Here is a 14,422-nt window from a genome sequence, read left to right on the forward strand (position 1 = left end):
CGCTCCGAATCTCAACTTGCATTTTCTACAAAAAGAGAGTTTCATACCTGCTCAATCAAAAATATGTTTTATCTCTGCTAACTGAATTTACAGATCAGAAATAAGTTTCACAGAATGCATCTGTGTAGTTTTTATTTGAAGATATTCTTTTTCTCAATGTAGGCCTCTTAGCGCTTAGCATGTCCAATTGCAGTTTCTACAGAAAGAGTGTTTCAGAACGGCTCAATCAAAAGTAAGGTTCAACTCTGTTAGTTGAATGCACAGAACAGAAAGAATTTTCACAGAATGCTACTGTGTAGTTTATATTTGAATATATTCCTTTTTCCACTATTACCCTCTTAGCGCTCCGAATGTCCACGTGCATTTTCTACAGAAAGAGTGTTCAGAACTGCACAATCAAAAGTATGGTTTAACTCTGTTAGCTGAATGCACAGATCAGAAAGAAGTTTCACAGAATGATTCTGTGTAGTTTATATTTGGAGACATTCCTTTTTCCACTATTACCCTCTTAGCGTTCCGAGTCTCCACTTGCATTTTCTACAGAAAGAGTGTTTCAGAACGGCTCAATCAAAACTAAGGTTCAACTCTTTTAGTTGAACAAACAGAACAGAAAGAAGTTTCACACAATTCTTCTGTGTAGTTTTTATTTGTAGACATTCTTTTTCCCAATATAGGCCTCTTAGCGCTCAGAATGTCCAATGCAGTTTCTACAGAAAGAGTGTTTCAGAACGGCTCAATCAAAAGTAAGGTTCAACTCTGTTAGTTGAATGCACAGAACAGAAAGAAGTTTCATACAATGCTTCTGTGTAGTTTATATTTGAACATATTCTTTTTTCCACTATTACCCACTTAGCGCTACGAATGTCCAGTTGCATTTTCTACAGACAGAGTGTTTCAAAAGTGCTCAATCAAAAGTATGGTTTAACTCTGTTAGCTGAATGCTCAGAACAGAAAGAAGTTTCACCGAATGCTTCTGTGTAATTTATATTTGAATATATTCCTTTTTCCACTACTACGCTCTTAGCGCTCCAAATGTCCAGTTGCATTTTCTACAGAAAGAGTGTTCAGATCTGCTCAATTAAAAGTATGGTTTAACTCTGTTAGCTGAATGCACCGATCAGAAAGAAGTTTCACCGAATGATTCTGTGTAGTTTATATTTGAAGACATTCCTTTTTCCACTATTACCCTCTTAGCGCTCCGAATCTCCACTTGCATTTCCTACAAAAAGAGTGTTTCATAACTGCTCAATCAAAAATATGTTTTATCTCTGTTAACTGAATTTACAGAACAGAAATAAGTTTCACAGAATGCATCTGTGTAGTTTTTATTTGAAGATATTCTTTTTCCCAATGTAGGCCTCTTAGCGCTTAGCATGTCCAATTGCAGTTTCTACAGAAAGAGTGTTTCAGAACGGCTCAATCAAAAGTAAGGTTCAACTCTGTTAGTTGAATGCACAGAACAGAAAGAATTTTCACAGAATGCTACTGTGTAGTTTATATTTGAATATATTCCTTTTTCCACTATTACCCTCTTAGCGCTCCGAATGTCCACTTGCATTTTCTACAGAAAGTGTGTTCAGAACTGCGCAATCAAAAGTATGGTTTAACTCTTTTAGCTTAATGAACATATCAGAAATAAGTTTCAAACAATGCTTCTGTGTAGTTTTTATTTGAAGATATTATTTTTCCCAATAGAGGCCTCTTAGCGCTCAGAATGTCCAATTGCAGTTTCTACAGAAAGAGTGTTTCAGAAAGGCTCAATCAAAAGTAAGGTTCAACTCTGTTAGTTGAATGCACAGAACAGAAAGAAGTTTCATACAATGCTTCTGTGTAGTTTATATTTGAATATATTCTTTTTTCCACTATTACCAACTTAGCGCTACGAATGTCCAGTTGCATTTTCTACAGACAGAGTGTTTCAAAACTGCTCAATCAAAAGTATGGTTTAACTCTGTTAGCTGAATGCTCAGATCAGAAAGAAATTTCACAGAATGCTTCTGTGTAGTTTATATTTGAATATATTCCTTTTTCCACTACTACTCTCTTAGCGCTCCAAATGTCCAGTTGCATTTTCTACAGAAAGAGTGTTCAGATCTGCTCAATCAAAAGTATGGTTTAACTCTGTTAGCTGAATGCACAGATCAGAAAGAAGTTTCACAGAATGATTCTGTGTAGTTTATATTTGGAGACATTCCTTTTTCCACTATTACACTCTTAGCGCTCCGAATCTCCACTTGCATTTTCTACAGAAAGAGTGTTTCAGAACGGCTCAATCAAAACTAAGGTTCAACTCTTTTAGTTGAACAAACAGAACAGAAAGAAGTTTCACACAATTCTTCTGTGTAGTTTTTATTTGTAGACATTCTTTTTCCCAATATATGCCTCTTAGCGCTCAGAATGTCCAATTGCAGTTTCTACAGAAAGAGTGTTTCAGAACGGCTCAATCAAAAGTAAGGTTCAACTCTGTTAGTTGAATGCACAGAACAGAACGAAGTTTCATACAATGCTTCTGTGTACTTTATATTTGAACATATTCTTTTGTCCACTATTACCCACTTAGCGCTACGAATGTCCAGTTGCATTTTCTACAGACAGAGTGTTTCAAAACTGCTCAATCAAAAGTATGGTTTAACTCTGTTAGCTGAATGCTCAGATCAGAAAGAAGTTTCACAGAATGCTTCTGTGTAGTTTATATTTGAATATATTCCTTTTTCCACTACTACGCTCTTAGCGCTCCAAATGTCCAGTTGCATTTTCTACAGAAAGAGTGTTCAGATCTGCTCAATCAAAAGTATGGTTTAACTCTGTTAGCTGAATGCACAGATCAGAAAGAACTTTCACCGAATGATTCTGTGTAGTTTATATTTGAAGACATTCCTTTTTCCACTATTACCCTCTTAGCGCTCCGAATCTCCACTTGCATTTTCTACAAAAAGAGTGTTTCATAACTGCTCAATCAAAAATATGTTTTATCTCTATTAACTGAATTTACAGATCAGAAATAAGTTTCACAGAATGCATCTGTGTAGTTTTTATTTGAAGATATTCTTTTTCCTAATGTGGGCCTCTTAGCGCTTAGCATGTCCAATTGCAGTTTCTACAGAAAGAGTGTTTCAGAACGGCTCAATCAAAAGTAAGGTTCAACTCTGTTAGTTGAATGCACAGAACAGAAAGAATTTTCACAGAATGCTACTGTGTAGTTTATATTTGAATATATTCCTTTTTCCACTATTACCCTCTTAGCGCTCCGAATGTCCACTTGCATTTTCTACAGAAAGAGTGTTCAGAACTGCGCAATCAAAAGTATGGTTTAACTCTGTTAGCTTAATGACCATATCAGAAATAAGTTTCACACAATGCTTCTGTGTAGTTTTTATTTGAAGATATTATTTTTCCCAATATAGGCCTCTTAGCGCTCAGAATGTCCAATTGCAGTTTCTACAGAAAGAGTGTTTCAGAAAGGCTCAATCAAAAGTTAGGTTCAACTCTGTTAGTTGAATGCACAGAACAGAAAGAAGTTTCATACAATGCTTCTGTGTAGTTTATATTTGAACATATTCTTTTTTCCACTATTACCCACTTAGCGCTACGAATGTCCAGTTGCATTTTCTACAGACAGAGTGTTTCAAAACTGCTCAATCAAAAGTATGGTTTAACTCTGTTAGCTGAATGCTCAGATCAGAAAGAAATTTCACAGAATGCTTCTGTGTAGTTTATATTTGGATATATTCCTTTTTCCACTACTACGCTCTTAGCGCTCCAAATGTCCAGTTGCATTTTCTACAGAAAGAGTGTTCAGATCTGCTCAATCAAAAGTATGGTTTAACTCTGTTAACTGAATGCACAGATCAGAAAGAAGTTTCACCGAATGATTCTGTGTAGTTTATATTTGAAGACATTCCTTTTTCCACTATTACCCTCTTAGCGCTCTGAACCTCCACTTGCATTTTCTAGAAAAAGAGTGTTTCATAACTGCTCAATCAAAAATATGTTTTATCTCTGTTAACTGAATTTACAGAACAGAAATAAGTTTCACAGAATGCATCTGTGTAGTTTTTATTTGAAGATATTCTTTTTCCCAATGTAGGCCTCTTAGCGCTTAGCATGTTCAATTGCAGTTTCTACAGAAAGAGAGTTTCAGAACGGCTCAATCAAAAGTAAGGTTCAACTCTGTTAGTTGAATGCACAGAACAGAAAGAATTTTCACAGAATCCTACTGTGTAGTTTATATTTGAATATATTCCTTTTTCCACTATTACCCTCTTAGCGCTCCGAATGTCCACTTGCATTTTGTACAGAAAGAGTGTTCAGAACTGCGCAATCAAAAGTATGGTTTAACTCTGTTAGCTTAATGAACATATCAGAAATAAGTTTCACACAATGCTTCTGTGTACTTTTTATTTGAAGATATTATTTTTCCCAATATAGGCCTCTTAGCGCTCAGAATGTCCAATTGCAGTTTCTACAGAGTGTTTCAGAACGGCTCAATCAAAAGTAAGGTTCAACTCTGTTAGTTGAATGCACAGAACAGAAAGAAGTTTCATACAATGCTTCTGTGTAGTTTATATTTGAACATATTCTTTTTTCCACTATTACCCACTTAGCGCTACGAATGTCCAGTTGCATTTTCTACAGACAGAGTGTTTCAAAACTGCTCAATCAAAAGTATGGTTTAACTCTGTTAGCTGAATGCTCAGATCAGAAAGAAGTTTCACAGAATGCTTCTGTGTAGTTTATATTTGAATATATTCCTTTTTCCACTACTACGCTCTTAGCGCTCCAAATGTCCAGTTGCATTTTCTACAGAAAGAGTGTTCAGATCTGCTCAATCAAAAGTATGGTTTAACTCTGTTAGCTGAATGCACCGATCAGAAAGAAGTTTCACCGAATGATTCTGTGTAGTTTATATTTGAAGACATTCCTTTTTCCACTATTACCCTCTTAGCGCTCCGAATCTCCACTTGCATTTCCTACAAAAAGAGTGTTTCATAACTGCTCAATCAAAAATATGTTTTATCTCTGTTAACTGAATTTACAGAACAGAAATAAGTTTCACAGAATGCATCTGTGTAGTTTTTATTTGAAGATATTCTTTTTCCCAATGTAGGCCTCTTAGCGCTTAGCATGTCCAATTGCAGTTTCTACAGAAAGAGTGTTTCAGAACGGCTCAATCAAAAGTAAGGTTCAACTCTGTTAGTTGAATGCACAGAACAGAAAGAATTTTCACAGAATGCTACTGTGTAGTTTATATTTGAATATATTCCTTTTTCCACTATTACCCTCTTAGCGCTCCGAATGTCCACTTGCATTTTCTACAGAAAGTGTGTTCAGAACTGCGCAATCAAAAGTATGGTTTAACTCTTTTAGCTTAATGAACATATCAGAAATAAGTTTCAAACAATGCTTCTGTGTAGTTTTTATTTGAAGATATTATTTTTCCCAATAGAGGCCTCTTAGCGCTCAGAATGTCCAATTGCAGTTTCTACAGAAAGAGTGTTTCAGAAAGGCTCAATCAAAAGTAAGGTTCAACTCTGTTAGTTGAATGCACAGAACAGAAAGAAGTTTCATACAATGCTTCTGTGTAGTTTATATTTGAATATATTCTTTTTTCCACTATTACCAACTTAGCGCTACGAATGTCCAGTTGCATTTTCTACAGACAGAGTGTTTCAAAACTGCTCAATCAAAAGTATGGTTTAACTCTGTTAGCTGAATGCTCAGATCAGAAAGAAATTTCACAGAATGCTTCTGTGTAGTTTATATTTGAATATATTCCTTTTTCCACTACTACTCTCTTAGCGCTCCAAATGTCCAGTTGCATTTTCTACAGAAAGAGTGTTCAGATCTGCTCAATCAAAAGTATGGTTTAACTCTGTTAGCTGAATGCACAGATCAGAAAGAAGTTTCACAGAATGATTCTGTGTAGTTTATATTTGGAGACATTCCTTTTTCCACTATTACACTCTTAGCGCTCCGAATCTCCACTTGCATTTTCTACAGAAAGAGTGTTTCAGAACGGCTCAATCAAAACTAAGGTTCAACTCTTTTAGTTGAACAAACAGAACAGAAAGAAGTTTCACACAATTCTTCTGTGTAGTTTTTATTTGTAGACATTCTTTTTCCCAATATATGCCTCTTAGCGCTCAGAATGTCCAATTGCAGTTTCTACAGAAAGAGTGTTTCAGAACGGCTCAATCAAAAGTAAGGTTCAACTCTGTTAGTTGAATGCACAGAACAGAACGAAGTTTCATACAATGCTTCTGTGTACTTTATATTTGAACATATTCTTTTGTCCACTATTACCCACTTAGCGCTACGAATGTCCAGTTGCATTTTCTACAGACAGAGTGTTTCAAAACTGCTCAATCAAAAGTATGGTTTAACTCTGTTAGCTGAATGCTCAGATCAGAAAGAAGTTTCACAGAATGCTTCTGTGTAGTTTATATTTGAATATATTCCTTTTTCCACTACTACGCTCTTAGCGCTCCAAATGTCCAGTTGCATTTTCTACAGAAAGAGTGTTCAGATCTGCTCAATCAAAAGTATGGTTTAACTCTGTTAGCTGAATGCACAGATCAGAAAGAACTTTCACCGAATGATTCTGTGTAGTTTATATTTGAAGACATTCCTTTTTCCACTATTACCCTCTTAGCGCTCCGAATCTCCACTTGCATTTTCTACAAAAAGAGTGTTTCATAACTGCTCAATCAAAAATATGTTTTATCTCTATTAACTGAATTTACAGATCAGAAATAAGTTTCACAGAATGCATCTGTGTAGTTTTTATTTGAAGATATTCTTTTTCCTAATGTGGGCCTCTTAGCGCTTAGCATGTCCAATTGCAGTTTCTACAGAAAGAGTGTTTCAGAACGGCTCAATCAAAAGTAAGGTTCAACTCTGTTAGTTGAATGCACAGAACAGAAAGAATTTTCACAGAATGCTACTGTGTAGTTTATATTTGAATATATTCCTTTTTCCACTATTACCCTCTTAGCGCTCCGAATGTCCACTTGCATTTTCTACAGAAAGAGTGTTCAGAACTGCGCAATCAAAAGTATGGTTTAACTCTGTTAGCTTAATGACCATATCAGAAATAAGTTTCACACAATGCTTCTGTGTAGTTTTTATTTGAAGATATTATTTTTCCCAATATAGGCCTCTTAGCGCTCAGAATGTCCAATTGCAGTTTCTACAGAAAGAGTGTTTCAGAAAGGCTCAATCAAAAGTTAGGTTCAACTCTGTTAGTTGAATGCACAGAACAGAAAGAAGTTTCATACAATGCTTCTGTGTAGTTTATATTTGAACATATTCTTTTTTCCACTATTACCCACTTAGCGCTACGAATGTCCAGTTGCATTTTCTACAGACAGAGTGTTTCAAAACTGCTCAATCAAAAGTATGGTTTAACTCTGTTAGCTGAATGCTCAGATCAGAAAGAAATTTCACAGAATGCTTCTGTGTAGTTTATATTTGGATATATTCCTTTTTCCACTACTACGCTCTTAGCGCTCCAAATGTCCAGTTGCATTTTCTACAGAAAGAGTGTTCAGATCTGCTCAATCAAAAGTATGGTTTAACTCTGTTAACTGAATGCACAGATCAGAAAGAAGTTTCACCGAATGATTCTGTGTAGTTTATATTTGAAGACATTCCTTTTTCCACTATTACCCTCTTAGCGCTCTGAACCTCCACTTGCATTTTCTAGAAAAAGAGTGTTTCATAACTGCTCAATCAAAAATATGTTTTATCTCTGTTAACTGAATTTACAGAACAGAAATAAGTTTCACAGAATGCATCTGTGTAGTTTTTATTTGAAGATATTCTTTTTCCCAATGTAGGCCTCTTAGCGCTTAGCATGTTCAATTGCAGTTTCTACAGAAAGAGAGTTTCAGAACGGCTCAATCAAAAGTAAGGTTCAACTCTGTTAGTTGAATGCACAGAACAGAAAGAATTTTCACAGAATCCTACTGTGTAGTTTATATTTGAATATATTCCTTTTTCCACTATTACCCTCTTAGCGCTCCGAATGTCCACTTGCATTTTGTACAGAAAGAGTGTTCAGAACTGCGCAATCAAAAGTATGGTTTAACTCTGTTAGCTTAATGAACATATCAGAAATAAGTTTCACACAATGCTTCTGTGTACTTTTTATTTGAAGATATTATTTTTCCCAATATAGGCCTCTTAGCGCTCAGAATGTCCAATTGCAGTTTCTACAGAGTGTTTCAGAACGGCTCAATCAAAAGTAAGGTTCAACTCTGTTAGTTGAATGCACAGAACAGAAAGAAGTTTCATACAATGCTTCTGTGTAGTTTATATTTGAACATATTCTTTTTTCCACTATTACCCACTTAGCGCTACGAATGTCCAGTTGCATTTTCTACAGACAGAGTGTTTCAAAACTGCTCAATCAAAAGTATGGTTTAACTCTGTTAGCTGAATGCTCAGATCAGAAAGAAGTTTCACAGAATGCTTCTGTGTAGTTTATATTTGAATATATTCCTTTTTCCACTACTACGCTCTTAGCGCTCCAAATGTCCAGTTGCATTTTCTACAGAAAGAGTGTTCAGATCTGCTCAATCAAAAGTATGGTTTAACTCTGTTAGCTGAATGCACAGATCAGAAAGAAGTTTCACCGAATGATTCTGTGTAGTTTATATTTGAAGACATTCCTTTTTCCACTATTACCCTCTTAGCGCTCCGAATCTCCACTTGCATTTTCTACAAAAAGAGTGTTTCATAACTGCTCAATCAAAAATATGTTTTATCTCTGCTAACTGAATTTACAGATCAGAAATAAGTTTCACAGAATGCATCTGTGTAGTTTTTATTTGAAGATATTCTTTTTCCCAATGTAGGCCTCTTAGCACTTAGCATGTCCAATTGCAGTTTCTACAGAAAGAGTATTTCAGAACGGCTCAATCAAAAGTAAGGTTCAACTCTGTTAGTTGAATGCACAGAACAGAAAGAATTTTCACAGAATGCTACTGTGTAGTTTATATTTGAATATATTCCTTTTTCCACTATTACCCTCTTAGCGCTCCGAATGTCCACTTGCATTTTCTGCAGAAAGAGTGTTCAGAACTGCGCAATCAAAAATATGGTTTAACTCTGTTAGCTTAATGAACATATCAGAAATAAGTTTCACACAATGCTTCTGTGTAGTTTTTATTTGAAGATATTATTTTTCCCAATATAGGCCTCTTAGCGCTCAGAATGTCCAATTGCAGTTTCTACAGAAAGAGTGTTTCAGAAAGGCTCAATCAAAAGTAAGGTTCAACTCTGTTAGTTGAATGCACAGAACAGAAAGAAGTTTCATACAATGCTTCTGTGTAGTTTATATTTGAACATATTCTTTTTTCCACTATTACCCACTTAGCGCTACGAATGTCCAGTTGCATTTTCTACAGACAGAGTGTTTCAAAACTGCTCAATCAAAAGTATGGTTTAATTCTGTTAGCTGAATGCTCAGATCAGAAAGAAGTTTCACAGAAAGCTTCTGTGTAGTTTATATTTGAATATATTCCTTTTTCCACTACTACTCTCTTAGCGCTCCAAATGTCCAGTTGCATTTTCTACAGAAAGAGTGTTCAGATCTGCTCAATCAAAAGTATGGTTTAACTCTGTTAGCTGAATGCACAGATCAGAAAGAAGATTCACAGAATGATTCTGTGTAGTTTATATTTGGAGACTTTCTTTTTTCCACTATTACCCTCTTAGCGCTCCGAATCTCCACTTGCATTTTCTACAGAAAGAGTGTTTCAGAACGGCTCAATCAAAACTAAGGTTCAACTCTTTTAGTTGAACAAACAGAACAGAAAGAAGTTTCACACAATTCTTCTGTGTAGCTTTTACTTGTAGACATTCATTTTCCCAATATAGGCCTCTTAGCGCTCAGAATGTCCAATTGCAGTTTCTACAGAAAGAGTGTTTCAGAACGGCTCAATCAAAAGTAAGGTTCAACTCTGTTAGTTGAATGCACAGAACAGAAAGAATTTTCACAGAATGCTACTGTGTAGTTTATATTTGAATATATTACTTTTTCCACTATTACCCTCTTAGCGCTCCGAATGTCCACTTGCATTTTCTACAGAAAGAGTGTTCAGAACTGCGCAATCAAAAGTATGGTTTAACTCTGTTAGCTTAATGAACATATCAGAAATAAGTTTCACACAATGCTTCTGTTTAGTTTTTATTTGAAGATATTATTTTTCCCAATATAGGCCTCTTAGCGCTCAGAATGTCCAATTGCAGTTTCTACAGAAAGAGTGTTTCAGAAAGGCTCAATCAAAAGTAAGGTTCAACTCTGTTAGTTGAATGCACAGAACAGAAAGAAGTTTCATACAATGCTTCTGTGTAGTTTATATTTGAACATATTTTTTTTTCCACTATTACCCACTTAGCGCTACGAATGTCCAGTTGCATTTTCTACAGACAGAGTGTTTCAAAACTGCTCAATCAAAAGTATGGTTTAACTCTGTTAGCTGAATGCTCAAATCAGAAAGAAGTTTCACAGAATGATTCTGTGTAGTTTATATTTGAATATATTCGTTTTTCCACTACTACGCTCTTAGCGCTCCAAATGTCCAGTTGCATTTTCTACAGAAAGAGGGTTCAGATCTGCTCAATCAAAAGTATGGTTTAACTCTGTTAGCTGAATGCACAGAGCAGAAAGAAATTTCCCCGAATGTTTCTGTGTAGTTTATATTTGAAGACATTCCTTTTTCCACTATTACACTCTTAGCGCTCCCAATCTCCACTTGCATTTTCTACAAAAAGAGTGTTTCATAACTGCTCAATCAAAAATATGTTTTATCTCTGTTAACTGAATTTACAGAACAGAAATAAGTTTCACAGAATGCATCTGTGTAGTTTTTATTTGAAGATATTCTTTTCCCAATGTAGGCCTCTTAGCGCTTAGCATGTCCAATTGCAGTTTCCACAGAAAGAGTGTTTCAGAACGGCTCAATCAAAAGTAAGGTTCAACACCGTTAGTTGAATGCACAGAACAGAAAGAATTTTCACAGAATGCTACTGTGTAGTTTATATTTGCATATATTCCTTTTTCCACTATTACCCTCTTAGCGCTCCGAATGTCCACTTGCATTTTCTACAGAAAGAGTGTTCAGAACTGCGCAATCAAAAGTATGGTTTAACCCTGTTAGCTTAATGAACATATCAGAAATAAGTTTCAAACAATGCTTCTGTGTAGTTTTTATTTGAAGATATTATTTTTCCCAATAGAGGCCTCTTAGCGCTCAGAATGTCCAATTGCAGTTTCTACAGAAAGAGTGTTTCAGAAAGGCTCAATCAAAAGTAAGGTTCAACTCTGTTAGTTGAATGCACAGAACAGAAAGTAGTTCCATACAATGCTTCTGTGTAGTTTATATTTGAACATATTCTTTTTTCCACTATTACCCACTGAGCACTACGAATGTCCAGTTGCATTTTCTACAGACAGAGTGTTTCAAAACTGCTCAATCAAAATTATGGTTTAACTCTGTTAGCTGAATGCTCAGATCAGAAAGAAGTTTCACAGAATGCTTCTGTGTAGTTTATATTTGAATATATTAATTTTTCCACTACTACTCTCTTAGCGCTCCAAATGTCCAGTTGCATTTTCTACAGAAATAGTGTTCAGATCTGCTCAATCAAAAGTATGTTTTAACTCTGTTAGCTGAATGCACAGATCAGAAAGAAGTTTCACAGAATGATTCTGTGTAGTTTATATTTGGAGACATTCCTTTTTCCACTTTTACCCTCTTAGCGCTCCGAATCTCCACTTGCATTTTCTACAGAAAGAGTGTTTCAGAACGGCTCAATCAAAACTAAGGTTCAACTCTTTTAGTTGAACAAACAGAACAGAAAGTAGTTTCACACAATTCTTCTGTGTAGTTTTTATTTGTAGACATTCTTTTTCCCAATGTAGGCCTCTTAGCGCTCAGAATGTCCAATTGCAGTTTCTACAGAAAGAGTGTTTCAGAACGGCTCAATCAAAAGTAAGGTTCAACTCTGTTAGTTGAATGCACAGAACAGAAAGAAGTTTCATACAATGCTTCTGTGTAGTTTCTATTTGAACCTATTCTTTTTTCCACTATTACCCACTTAGCGCTACGAATGTCCAGTTGCATTTTCTACAGACAGAGTATTTCAAAACTGCTCAATCAAAAGTATGGTTTAACTCTGTTAGCTGAATGCTCAGATCAGAAAAAAGTTTCACAGAATGCTTCTGTGTAGTTTATATTTGAATATATTCCTTTTTCCACTAGTACGCTCTTAGCGCTCCAAATGTCCAGTTGCATTTTCTACAGAAAGAGCGTTCAGATCTGCTCAATCAAAAGTATGTTTTAACTCTGTTAGCTGAATGCACAGATCAGAAAGAAGTTTCACCGAATGATTCTGTGTAGTTTATATTTGAAGACATTCCTTTTTCCAGTATTACCCTCTTAGTGCTCTGAATCTCCACTTGCATTTTCTACAAAAACAGTGTTTCATAACTGCTCAATCAAAAATATGTTTTATCTCTGTTAACTGAATTTACAGATCAGAAATAAGTTTCACAGAATGCATCTGTGTAGTTTTTATTTGAAGATATTCTGTTCCCCAATGTAAGCCTCTTAGCGCTTAGCATGTCCAATTGCAGTTTCTACAGAAAGAGTGTTTCGGAACGGCTCAATCAAAAGTAAGGTTCAACTCTGTTAGTTGAATGCACAGAACAGAAAGAATTTTCACAGAATGCTAAAGTGTAGTTTATATTTGAATATATTCCTTTTTCCACTATTACCCTCTTAGCGCTCCGAATGTCCACTTGCATTTTCTACAGAAAGAGTGTTCAGAACTGCGCAATCAAAAGTATGGTTTAACTCTGTTAGCTTAATGAACATATCAGAAATAAGTTTCACACAATGCTTCTGTGTAGTTTTTATTTGAAGATATTATTTTTCCCAATAGAGGCCTCTTAGCGCTCAGAATGTCCAATTGCAGTTTCTACAGAAAGAGTGTTTCAGAAAGGCTCAATCAAAAGTAAGGTTCAACACTGTTAGTTGAATGCACAGAACAGAAAGAAGTTTCATACAATGCTTCTGTGTAGTTTATATTTGAACATATTTTTTTTCCACTATTACCCACTTAGCGCTACGAATGTCCAGTTGCATTTTCTACAGACAGAGTGTTTCAAAACTGCTCAATCAAAAGTATGGTTTAACTCTGTTAGCTGAATGCTCAGATCAGAAAGAAGTTTCACAGAATGCTTCTGTGTAGTTTATATTTGGAGACATTCCTTTTTCCACTAATACCCTCTTAGCGCTCCGAATCTCCACTTGCATTTTCTACAGAAAGAGTGTTTCAGAACGGCTCAATCAAAACTAAGGTTCAACTCTTTTAGTTGAACAAACAGAACAGAAAGTAGTTTCACACAATTCTTCTGTGTAGTTTTTATTTGTAGACATTCTTTTTCCCAATGTAGGCCTCTTAGCGCTCAGAATGTCCAATTGCAGTTTCTACAGAAAGAGTGTTTCAGAACGGCTCAATCAAAAGTAAGGTTCAACTCTGTTAGTTGAATGCACAGAACAGAAAGAAGTTTCATACAATGCTTCTCTGTAGTTTCTATTTGAACCTATTCTTTTTTCCACTATTACCCACTTAGCGCTACGAATGTCCAGTTGCATTTTCTACAGACAGAGTGTTTCAAAAGTGCTCAATCAAAAGTATGGTTTAACTCTGTTAGCTGAATGCTCAGAACAGAAAGAAGTTTCACCGAATGCTTCTGTGTAATTTATATTTGAATATATTCCTTTTTCCACTACTACGCTCTTAGCGCTCCAAATGTCCAGTTGCATTTTCTACAGAAAGAGTGTTCAGATCTGCTCAATTAAAAGTATGGTTTAACTCTGTTAGCTGAATGCACCGATCAGAAAGAAGTTTCACCGAATGATTCTGTGTAGTTTATATTTGAAGACATTCCTTTTTCCACTATTACCCTCTTAGCGCTCCGAATCTCCACTTGCATTTCCTACAAAAAGAGTGTTTCATAACTGCTCAATCAAAAATATGTTTTATCTCTGTTAACTGAATTTACAGAACAGAAATAAGTTTCACAGAATGCATCTGTGTAGTTTTTATTTGAAGATATTCTTTTTCCCAATGTAGGCCTCTTAGCGCTTAGCATGTCCAATTGCAGTTTCTACAGAAAGAGTGTTTCAGAACGGCTCAATCAAAAGTAAGGTTCAACTCTGTTAGTTGAATGCACAGAACAGAAAGAATTTTCACAGAATGCTACTGTGTAGTTTATATTTGAATATATTCCTTTTTCCACTATTACCCTCTTAGCGCTCCGAATGTCCACTTGCATTTTCTACAGAAAGTGTGTTCAGAACTGCGCAATCAAAAGTATGGTTTAACTCTTTTAGCTTAATGAACATAT

This window comes from Symphalangus syndactylus, chromosome 1 (genome assembly GCF_028878055.3).
Source record: "Symphalangus syndactylus isolate Jambi chromosome 1, NHGRI_mSymSyn1-v2.1_pri, whole genome shotgun sequence".
Classification (NCBI taxonomy): domain Eukaryota; kingdom Metazoa; phylum Chordata; class Mammalia; order Primates; family Hylobatidae; genus Symphalangus; species Symphalangus syndactylus.